Source organism: Rhinolophus sinicus, chromosome 2 (genome assembly GCF_057876585.1).
Source record: "Rhinolophus sinicus isolate RSI-liver-muscle chromosome 2, RSI-T2T, whole genome shotgun sequence".
Classification (NCBI taxonomy): Eukaryota; Metazoa; Chordata; class Mammalia; order Chiroptera; family Rhinolophidae; genus Rhinolophus; species Rhinolophus sinicus.
In genome coordinates, this window is record NC_142502.1 from 161,550,779 (window position 1) to 161,562,650 (window position 11,872).

Sequence of the window (11,872 nt, forward strand, 5' to 3'; positions counted from 1 at the left end):
GGGCCATTTATGGATTTATTCCCTTATTGGTTCAACAGATACTGACTGATCTCCAGTTTCATAAGGGGGAGGCAGCACCTCATAAAGGCTTCGGAAACTAAAATAGCTTAGTCCCCAAGGAAACTGGAGCGCTAAAGGAGGAAACTAATGAGCTGCAATGTTGAGCCTGGAAGGGGGCGGTGTCAGAACCTCTGCTACCAGAGAGATTTTCCATCAAAAAGTCCCCTGAGACCTTCAAATCACTTAACAGACTGACTCTGAAGAGCAATAGATTAATAAGAGTCTGAGCTGTGGCCCTCCCTGGCTGTGTGACCTTAAGTAAATCTCTCACCCTCTCTGGGCCTCAGTTTTCTCATCTGTAAATTGCGGGATCTAGACCAGATAAGAGCTTTCAAGCCTATCTTGATGGGAGAGCTCCTTTTACTGGCTATACTCATGCCAACATCTTAAGATTATTGAATCATTTAATAATTTGTGTGATGTTAATAAGTGATTTTTTTAACTAAACTTATTTTAGATATATGTATATTTTTTAAACAATCTTGAGTAATACCCATAATATAAAAAGACTAGCCTGAACCTATTTCCATTTACCATGCAACACAAAATGTTTAATTTACTTTAAATTAATGATGTAAAGGAAAAACCTCTGCTACAGGAGGTTTTTTTAACAAATAACTTTTAAAAGAAGATATATTGGGTATTGGGGAAATGTATATTAAAGTGTATGAAATTTAATGAGTCATTGTAGCATCAAAAATAGGCAAAAACTGCTCTCCTAAATGAATGTTTGGAATTTATGCTTTTTACAATTTTAAAAAAAACTGGTGTATTTTTATTACTTTCATGTTCTTGTGTTTAAATGATGAAAAAGAACAGAAGGGTTCAGACTGCTATATGCAAGCACTGCTTTGCAAGTAACATGAAGAAGGTATGGTTGGCTTTTATTCTTAATCATGAAAGGCTGAATTGGACATAACGGTCACTATATTTTCTCTTTTTGGCTTTGGTTTCTGACAACAAGAGACATCAGGATGAGCCAAATAAACATTTTGACCAACTGAATGCAATTTGCATATCTAATGGATAAACATCATCTTGGGTCAAATTTGCAGAACTTTCATTGTATGGCCCTTATTTACTTTATTTTAGCAAACTTTTTATGTTTTTAGCCAGTATAAAGAGACTCCCACGTGTGCTCCAACGTTCATTGCAGCTTTGTTTACAGTGGCCAAGACATGGAAACAACCAAAATGTCCTTCGATAGATGAAAGAAGTTGTGGTATATATACACAATGGAATACTATTCGGCGGTAAGAAAAGATGATATAGGAACATTTGTGACAACATGGATGGATCTTGAGAGAGTAATGCTGAGCGAAATAAGTCAGACAGAAAAAGCAGAGAACCATGTGATTTCACTGATATGTGGTATATAAACCAAAACCAACAAAAGAACAAGACAAACAAATGAGAAACAGAAACTCATAGACACAGAAAATAGTTTAGTGGTTGCCAGAGGGTAAGGGGGGTGGGGGGTGGGGGGTGGGAGATGACGGTAAGGGGGATCGAATATATGGTGATGGAAGGAGAACTGACTCTGGGTGATGAACACACAAGGGGATTTATAGATGATGTAATACAGAATTGTGCACCAGAAATCTATGTAATTTTACTAACAATTGTCACCCCAATAAATTTAATAAAATAAAATAAAAAAAAGAGACTCCCAAAGTGATCCTATTTTAATGGAGCAAGAGGTTGTCTGAAGAATTATTTTAATTATTATTTTTCTAAATAGAAATTTAAAAGATGCCACTGCCACCTGTAACAGTGAGAACCGCCTTGAGCACTTTACAGAACCCCTGGGGGTTGGCAGCACCTAAGATCCCTCCCTCCCTGTCCTGACAGTCCGTGTTCCTCACCAGCACCACCTGGGGAAGAGGCCCTTTATTTTCCCATAGGAAGAGAAAGATGTGTGGGTCCCTAGGGCTAAACTCTGGGGAAGTGTGATGCAGATCTGAACCATTCACACATTATTAACAGCGGAGCATGATAATTTGGGGAAGCGCAGATTCCTTCACTCTGAATTGAAGCTGAAATGAAGATTTGGTGAGAGCCTATCCGATGAGAAAAAAATTAAAAGATTGGTAACACCCAATGTTGGTACGCGTGTGTGCAGAAGTGGACATTGTTCAGTTTTGTTTTTAAGACAATTTAGCAGAATCTACCAAATGTATATCCTTTGATCCAGCAGTTCCACTTCTAGGAATTTCTCCTGTAGAGACACTCATACAGGTGAACAAATATACCATATTTCATCAAATCTAAGATACCCTAAACTGTAACATGTTCCATTAAGAAAAAAAATGCTGCCATTTTACCTGGGATGCGATTCTTTCATATCACTTAGACTTTGTATTCTATACTTATTAAAAGAGCTTTTAGACAGCTCAGATATACATTGTTTTAAAATCATATATTCCTCTTGAGAACTACTGCTTTCTGCTCAGCTTTTCAGACCCTTAATTTCTTCCACTTACAAACCAGCCAACACTTCAAGGAGGAAAGCAGCTCAGGGTATCAACTCACCTCATGGCACTTCTCCCTGAAATCTTGGCCCCTCAACCCCTGGACTGCCTTAGCAGCTATTCATCACCTTGAAGCAGGGTGTGTGTGTGTGTGTGTGTGTGTGTGTGTGTGTGTGTGTGTGTGTGTGTAACTACTATCAGTGGAAGTAGTTTGATAGAGTTGATATGTCAAGGGTTAGCATGACAACATAATTTATCCTCCAAACAGGGACATTTCTGAAAGTAGAAGGGGTCACTGTTAATAATACTGAATCACCGAGCGGCACGTGCCTTATGACTGTCGCAGACAGCCAGGAACACACAGCCACTCTAATCATAGCCCCTTTGTGCAGTTATAAATACATAAAACAAAAATGGGAACGATTCCCTGTTAATATTTTTTTAATTATGAGAACATAGAAGTGTGCCAATTATCAACTTAGTGCTTCTCTGCTCCAAATACGCCTTTCTTTGCCCTCCTGTGTGGTCCTGCCAGCCAGTGCCACGGTTTGGCCTTGTCAGTGGAAGGTGCTAGAAGAACACTGAAGGGGCTACTCTTTCTAGTTTCAGAGCTTTTCTTCTGGCTCCTATAGCACAGCTGCCAGTAGGCAGCTTCACAGAGTTTTTCATCACCCAGCACACAGTTTCCTCCTTGACAACCCCAGCCTGCAGCACCTCAACAAACTTCTCTGCCATCCCGTGGGCCACCACCACGCCCTCACCAATGAGTTCTAGTGGAGACGGAGGACCATTCCAAGTTTATTCCTTTCATGAGTTTTCTATGTCATCCCTGGAAGTAGTGGCTGTTCCCTTTATGGATTATTCCTGTACTCTTTAGAATTCTATTTGCCCCCTTAGTAGTTAATTCTCATTTACTAGCTAACAATTCTTTATATTGCATTCTCCCTGTTCAAATTACTAGTGTGCTTTCTGCCTCCTGACTGGATCCTGGCTGATACAGAATGCATTCATGATTTTTTTCACTTGCCATTTGGAACAAAATCTTTCAAAGACTATGGAGAACATAGTGGTAGGTAGGTAAAAATAACACACTATACAGGGCCAGGCCCTGTTCTAAGAACTTTACACCTTCTTAACTAATTTCATTCTCATGCCAACCCTATGAAGTAAGTAGCATTATTATTTCCTTTTTCAGATGAGGAAACTGAGGCAGAGTGAGGTGACTTAAGTAAGTGGTAGCGCTGGGGTTCAGATACAGATTGTGTGACTTAGGGTCCATGCCCTCAACAGTATACAGAGCACAGTGGTCAGTCTGCCACTGGAGAGGGACACCTGTGACAGTGCCTCGCATTTAGAACTGTGCTTCTCAGGGGTTACCCTCAAGAGAAGCACTAATCGGGGCTCACAGAGACCCTAAATGATGGTGACCAAAGGGTCCTAACCTGATATATAGGAAAGACCAGATAGAACTAGGATCACTAGAGAGATGAAAACTGGGACCCAGCTACGTTGGGGTACCCGAATGCCTCAAGCCCCCCTGCTGAGAAGATAGGGTAGTTCCTCTTTCAGTTCTGGCAACAGTTAAACCCGAACCTACTAGACCAGGTACAGGATGGCAGGGCTTAGCGATTAAGTATAAATAATGATGGGGTTTTCCCTGTGCGAGGTGGAAGAAAGAGTTTCAGCAGAGGCAGCCATGGACCTCAACGGTTGTAACACTCAGGGCTGTCCTTAGGTCAAAATTTTCAGGTGAGTAGGAAATCTCACCCTGTGGGGCTGAAGAAAGACAAGGAACTGGAGTAAAATGATGTTTGTTTATATCTCTGTTTAGCCAACAACTACTGAGTGGCTTTGATAATATCCCTTTACACATATACACCATAGTTGGTTTAGCCATTCTCCTATTAATGGCCATCTTGGGTTATTTCCTGTTTGAAGCTATTATAAATAAAGCTGCTAACAGCATTCTTTTACAAGTCTTTTTGTTTTCATTTCTTTGGGGTAAATTCAGGAGTGGAATTTCTGGGTCATAATTAGACTTATGTATAGACTTTTTATTTTAATAATTAGACTTTTTATTTTAGTAAAATATATATAACATAAAATTTGCCATTTTAACCATTTTTAAGTGTACAATGCAGTGACATTGAGTACATTTACGTTGTTATGCAACCATCACCACTATCCGTCTCTAGAACTTTTTCATCCTCCCAAACTGAAAATCTGTACCCATTAAACAATAACTCCCTCTCCCTTCTCCCCTCAGCCCCTGGTACCCACTATTCTACTTTCTGTCTCATAGGTACCTCATATAAGCGGACTCATACAATATCCATCCTTTTGTGTTTGGCTTATTTCAGTTAGCATAATGTTTTCAAGGTTTATCCATGTTGTAGCATGGCTCAAAATGTCCCTCCTTTTTAAGGCTGAATAATATTCCATTGTATGTACATACCACATTTTGTTTATCCATTCATCAGTTAATGGACACATAAGGTGCTTCCATCTTCTGACTATTGTGAATAATGCTGCTATGAACATGGGTGCACAAATCTCTGTCCAAGTTTCTGCTTTCACTTCTTTTGAATACACACACAGGAGTGGGATTGCTGGATCCTATGGTAATTCTGTTTAACTTTTTGAGGAAACACCATACTGGTTTTCATAGCAGCTACACCATTTGACATTTCCACTAGTAATTCACAAGTGTTCCAATTTCTCCACATCCTCCCCAATACTTATTTTATGTTTGTTTGGGTTTGTTTGTTTGTTTGTCTGTTTGTTTTTCCCTTTGGAATAGTCATCCTAATGGGTGTGAAGAAGTATCACACTGTGGTTCTGATTTGTATTTCCCTAGTGATTAGCGATGTTCATCATCTTTTCATGTGCTTATTGGCCATTGGTGTAACTTCTTTGGAGAAATGTCTATTCAAATATTTTGCCCATTTTTAAATTAGGTTGTTTGGTTTTCTTGTCGTTGCATTTTAGAAGTTCTTTATATATTCTTAATATTAATCCTTTATTAGATACACAATTTGCAAATATTTTCTCCCATTTTGTGGGTTGCCTTTTCACTCTCTTGTGTTCCTTGATGCACAGAAATTTTTTATTTTGATGAAGTTCTATGTTTAGTTTTATAAGAAACTGCCAGACCCTTTATTTCCAAAGTAGTTGTGCCATTTTATGCTCCCACCAGCAATGCTGAATGTTCCAATTGCTCTATATCCTTGCTAGCACTTGGTGCTGTCAGTCTTTTTAATTTTAGCCATTCTACCGAGTCTGTAACAGTATCTCAATGAAGATTTTGTTTGTATGTCCCCGTTGTGTCCAGCACAACAAGAGCTGTGGGGAGCGAGAAGGGCGGCGCAGGGTTAAGAAAGACTGTAGCCAAGAATACAGTGCAAGCGGAGCCAAGGGACTCCAGCCTCAAAGGACTGAGCCCTGAATCGGGCCAACGCATAGCTTTTATTGGTTAACAAATGAGGAAGTAAAGCTTGTTAATCTCAAGATCTGTGAATTTCCCACATTATACTAGGAAACCGATTCAAACCAATCACCCTTGCCTGCAGACAGCAGAACCGTAAGTCTCAGGATGTATGTACCTCCCCAAGGGAAAAAACCTTTATGCATATGAATAGATGGAGAGCTGATATTATCACATCATTGATTCTCTCCCAAGCAGGATGCGGGAAGGAATGTAGCCACAGAGGCAGAAGCTCTCCTTAGCTGGGGGACAGTGGGGGTCTGTGCCCACCTCTATCAACCCCATGAGTTCTCCCGATGTCCCCTATGTGACTGTGACTGTCTTAGGTTTTTCCTCCCTTGAGGAATCTTACCTGTCATTGACTAACCAGCCATCCTTTGGGGCCAAACAGGGAGACATAAGGTGCAAGCACAAAGGTGAAGCAAAGTCCATGAAAGTATCCGTCTCACAGACTCTCCTTTCTTTAGGGGCTGGTACGAGGGGACAGATGGGTAGGCTGCTGCGTGGCAACATATCCCTGATGACTAACGGTGTTGAGCATTTTTTGATGTACTTATTGGCTATTTGTATATCTTTGTGAAATATTTGTTCAAATCTTTAGCCCATCGTTCTGTTTTTTGGGTGTTTTTTTTTTTCAGCTTGTTTTATCTTTGGAGGTTTTGATCATGTTTTTATTAAGTTGTAGGAGTGGCTGATATGTCTGAGTTTCCTCATCTGTAGGTAGCAGGTATGAATTATGCCATGACACCTGAGCTACAAGAAATGCCAAGCTCAGCGGCCATCCAGTGTCCTGAACTCATAAAAGCCCACATATGTCTGCTTCTATCCAAGGCATGTGGGATCATGCCAGGAAGAATAATGGGGTGGAGGGGAGGGGCAGTGGGGAGTGTCTAACACAGAGCAATTTGAAGGAAGGGAGCATTCAGTGGTCCCTGGCAAAGAGAAGAAAGAAGAGCATCAAGCTATAGAATATCTCCATGGGAAGAAGGAGGGAGGCAAGGGAGGGAGAGCCCACACTGCCCTGGAGCCAGAGAAAATGGAAATGCAGCTAATACATCAGCTAAACTGAAAGCTCGTAAGAGAGCTGGCCTGTGAGTGTCTCTCCCCAAGGTCCTTCCACCTGTGAGGTGACAGGGGGACAGAGCTTCCTGTTCTATTTGCAGAGAGCCCTGAAAAGCTGGCAGTGACCATAGCGCTTTGCTATCCTTCCCTGCCCTGTCCATCCAGTAGGGTCTTGGCTGAGGCTGCAGGCTCCATCCCAGGACCAACAGCCACTTTTGATCACATTAGAGAGGCAGTATATTGGCGGGCCAACCGATTTTATTACCTGATGTGCCCATCTTAGAATCTAACCCTCCCTGAGTTACAAATCACAACCATAAACAAATCATGTAACATACAGAATTAAGCTTATGAAAGTATATTAGTCAGGAGACAGAAACCACATCCATTATTTAACAAAAAGAATGTAATACAGAGAACTGTTAACTAGGTTTAAAGTTATTAACTAGGTAACTGAAAAGTCAAGAAAGAAAAAAAGAAGAAGAATTCTGCAGGACCACAGAACTAGCAACTGTAAGAGGCAGTACAACCCCTGTGGCTGAGGGAACCTAAGAAGAAACTGAATTACTAAAACTTGGAAGTTTTAGTAATAGGGAGACTGTGAAATTGAAATCCAGCCGCTAAGAGGGCACGCCAGCTTCTGATATCACTTTAAAGCTGATTCTGCAAGAATTGGGAAAACTGCAAATTGGATTTAGAAACCACGAAGGGAAGGAAGCAAGATGATAAGCCCAAGAACCATAGGCAGACAGGGGACAAACAGGAAGCAATCGGGAAGGAACAAGTTCCTTCTTCCTCCTATGGGGCCTGCTAGACCAGCTGGTACATCATAAACGGAGTTTGCAGAATCCCAGGCCTTGCATCACAATGCAGAGCATAGAAAGTGAGTTTCAGGCTGAAAGGCAGGAACTTAATTACTGGGCCAAAGGGCTTAATATCATACAGAATGCAGCCACACTGCAGGCAAAGAGGAATGTTTTGAGAATAATCTACCCATCCTCTAGCCACCCAGAAATGTGAGAGTTGTCTTATAAGCAGACCAGACCAAATGTCCAAGCATCTGCCATATAGATTTCCCCTTTATTACTTCCTTTGGAGGTTTTAGCTCAGTGGTTCCTAAGCTTTCATGTCTAAGAATTATTGCAGACTGTACTTTATATAAGTGATATAAAGAATTTTGTGATTTGATTTTAACTATATTGAACTTTTGTTTTACTAACTTTAGAATCAAATCCCTAATCCCCCAACACCGCCAAACACTAGAGCCCCTGGAGTGAATCGGAGCAGAACTCTTAACAAGAAACATAATGTCACAGTGGAAAAAAGCACAGGTCTCGATTCCAGTTAGGCACAGGTTCTTCATATTGATACCTCTACTTACCAGCTGTGGACCTTTGGGGGGCGCTAGTTCATGCTCTGAGCTTGGGTTTCAGTTTTCTCATCCGTATATGGAGATTAAATGAGAGAATGTATGGGGATTAGCACAGAGTCTGCCATGTAGTAATCATTCCGTAATGGAAACCAGAGACGGTGTCACTGCTATTATTGTCATAGTTAGTTAGGCTCCTGAGACCTCACACCATACTCTGATCCGAGGGAGAAATTTTTCTTCAATGATTACTTGAAGAGGGAACTGGCTAAGGGAAGCAGCGGGGGGTAGCAGCAGGTCGAAGTGTCAAGAATTTCTCAATAGTTCCCACTGAGTTCCCAGAGAAGGAAGCATGGGATTGAGAGTATGAGTGCTGGGACCAAAAAGACCGACAAGAGCAAACCATGGTGACGATGTGGAGAAATCAGAACCATCACACATGGCTGGTGGAAATAGAAAATGATGCAGCCACTTTGGGAAACAGTCTGGCGTGTTTTTTGTTTTTGTTTTTTGAAAGGTTAAACACCAAATCCAGAAAATGAAAGCTATAAATAGAAAATAAATAAATACATAAACACACTAAAGCACAGGAAGAGGACATCTCAATAGACCTGGAGCTGAACCTGCAAGGAATGACTAAAAGAAGGCAAAAATTAGATTGAAGAAGGAAATCTCAGCCCCAGTGCATACAGGATCCAAGAAGAGAGTCTTCCCAAGGGGACTGGGAGCAGCCATCAGAGGGGGGATGAAGATGTGAGAGGAGATCCAGGAAGGACTGCTTGGGTACTTAGTTGGGGCACCAAAGCAGGAGCAGGTGGTACATGGTCCCCATGCATCCCTGTCATAGCCCAGGAAACTGTGATGGGATGTCTGCTCCAGGTGGGAGGGAGCAATGAATGTGGGAGTTTAGAGCAGAAAGACAAGGCAGTACCTGGGATGGCGAGGATCACCCAGGAGAAACTGGGAGTGCCCAAGCCCAGGAGACCAGCTGCTGAGATACCCTACCTAGTGGCAGGTCCTGCCTACTCCCACTCTGAAAATAGCTCAGTACAACTTGTGCTTCTTCACCTCAGTGGGCTCTGCAGAGACAGCCTAACAAAGAACATCCACCATAAAGATGACCTTGCCCAAGGATCCCTAAACATTTGAGAAAAAGCAATATCATCAAAAAGAGATGAGCCAGAACCTTTCCCAGATTCCCCTGAGGTTAGGTGAGAGCACTGACAGTCTCAGTGTCCGCCAGTGGACTGTGGCACAGAAATGTGCACACCACTTCTGGCCAGATCTGGCCTATAAGTACCTCCACTCTCCCTTTTCCTCTTTCTGCCGGCTGGATTTCAATGCCCAGGGTGATATTGGAAGTTGCATGATGAAGGAGACAAGATCCTGTGTCAACTTCTGTCAAATGAGGTCCCTAAGTGTGCCGGGGAAGTGCCGCCTCGCACATCATAGGAATGAGACGTGAACTTCCGTTGTGTTAAACCAGAGTTTGGGATGGGTCCGTCCCCCCCCCACCCCGTTACAGCAGCTAATATTATCTTCACTGATAGAGAGTTTACAGTTTAAAACAGTTTCCTTGGAGAAATAAGGGAGTGTATCACATCCATAAAAAGAAGTTGTAGGAAGGAACCAATTAAAGACTTTGTAAATAAAAATATGAAACCATTGAAATTTAAAACTCAGTAGATGAGCTGAACCATAGAATACGTCAACTAAATAGAAAAATAGTGAACTGGAAGATTAGACAGAAAAATATTCCCAGAAGGCAGTCAAACGGTGCCCAACACCCAAGCTAGGAGGCTTGCCAGTTGAATAGACATGGTGATTTATTTACACAGCACAAACTAGGGGGCAGATTTGACAGTGACTGTATAGCAGATTAATTAGCCTGTGTTTAGGATTCATCTGGATAATTCAGACCCCAAACATTCACTTGTGACCTCAATTATTCATGTTATTTGACCAGATATATTACAATACAGAGTAACTATCATTCTTCCCTTTGCACTAGGCAACAGAACATCTGTTGAGCTGAACTCGTTTCTTCTTTCTTGCCTTTTACTGTGAGTTCACGCATGCCTTTATCCACCAACCCACCCATCCATAGGTTTAACAAACATCCAAACCTAGCACATCACAGATCCTGGGGGGTTTCATGTGTCACTGCTTAGATTTCCACCGATTACTCCTAATGAGAAAGATAAAGAATACGGTTTGAGTTATTTTGATGCCAAAAAATATTCTAGAAAGAAATGCTCAGTTGAAAAGTTCTAAATGAATAATTAAAAAGAAAAAAAGAAGGGAGAAAGGGGAAAAGGGACTCGGGGTGGAGAGGAAACAGGAGGGTACGTCCCAGCAAAGGCGAGTGGGAATCTTATTTGCTGTCAGTCTGGGTTTTGATTTGCACGGGGGCGTCTCCGTGTCTGGGGGTGCTGAGAACACCAGCCTACCCCAGGCAGCAGGGAGGGGGCAAGACATACTGGGGTGTGGGGGTGAGCAGGAGTTGGAGACATTTCTAATTTCTTGAACTCTGTAGTCAGGCTGCTGGTGCCCGAGCCGGAGCTATTCTCGTTCGCCCCCACCTACCAGCTCTGCACCCCACCCTCCTCCAACACACACGCGCAATTTTCCTAAGAATTCTGAGTTCGGAAAAAAGAGAAGCGAGCCGGTGTCGATTGCCCTTCCCCCTCCTCCGCACTCCACCCGTTTCTTCTTCACACCCACACACCAGGTCTCTTCTGAGCCCCCGGGGTAACTGGGTTAGAGCCTCTCACACGGGGTATAACATTAGCACAGGTTTGCACGCCCTCCCCCCCACCCCCGCACCCCGAGGTTCCTAAGAGCTAGGACACCGAGAGCTCGGTGCTTCATCTGTAAAACTTCTCATAGAATTGTCGTGTGACCCCTAAGACACGGAAGGAGCTTAGAGCAGTGCCCCGCAGCTTGACCGTGTCTGTACCCCCCCCCCACCACCACCACCACCACTACTGCAGGTGAGGGCAACGCGCCCTCCAGCCCGGCCCGGCGGGTCCCTGTCTTGCGCCGGGGCCCCCGCAGCGTTGCGCTCACGGCCTCTCCTCGCGTCCTTCCTGAACCCGTCACCCAGCCAAAATCAGGGCAGCCAGCGGCACTCAGTAAACCTAGGGGCTCTGGCCAGACTCCATCCTCGTGACAGGGTAAAGGACAACCCTAATCGGGGTCTGTGGTGGCCGCTCCACAACCCTGAGATGACTTCGTAGACATTCCCATATTTCCGATGAGGAAATTGAGGCTTCGATCCAGTGCCAGCTCCCCTGGACTCAAGCGCTCGGGTTTCCAATCCCGCCTGCTCTCCACTACAGTATTTCTTTGGGGCCCAGGAGGAAAGTCTGGGGACAAAGGACCAGGAAGGTTCCCGATCCTATGTCTTACGCCTGTCTCAGGCTC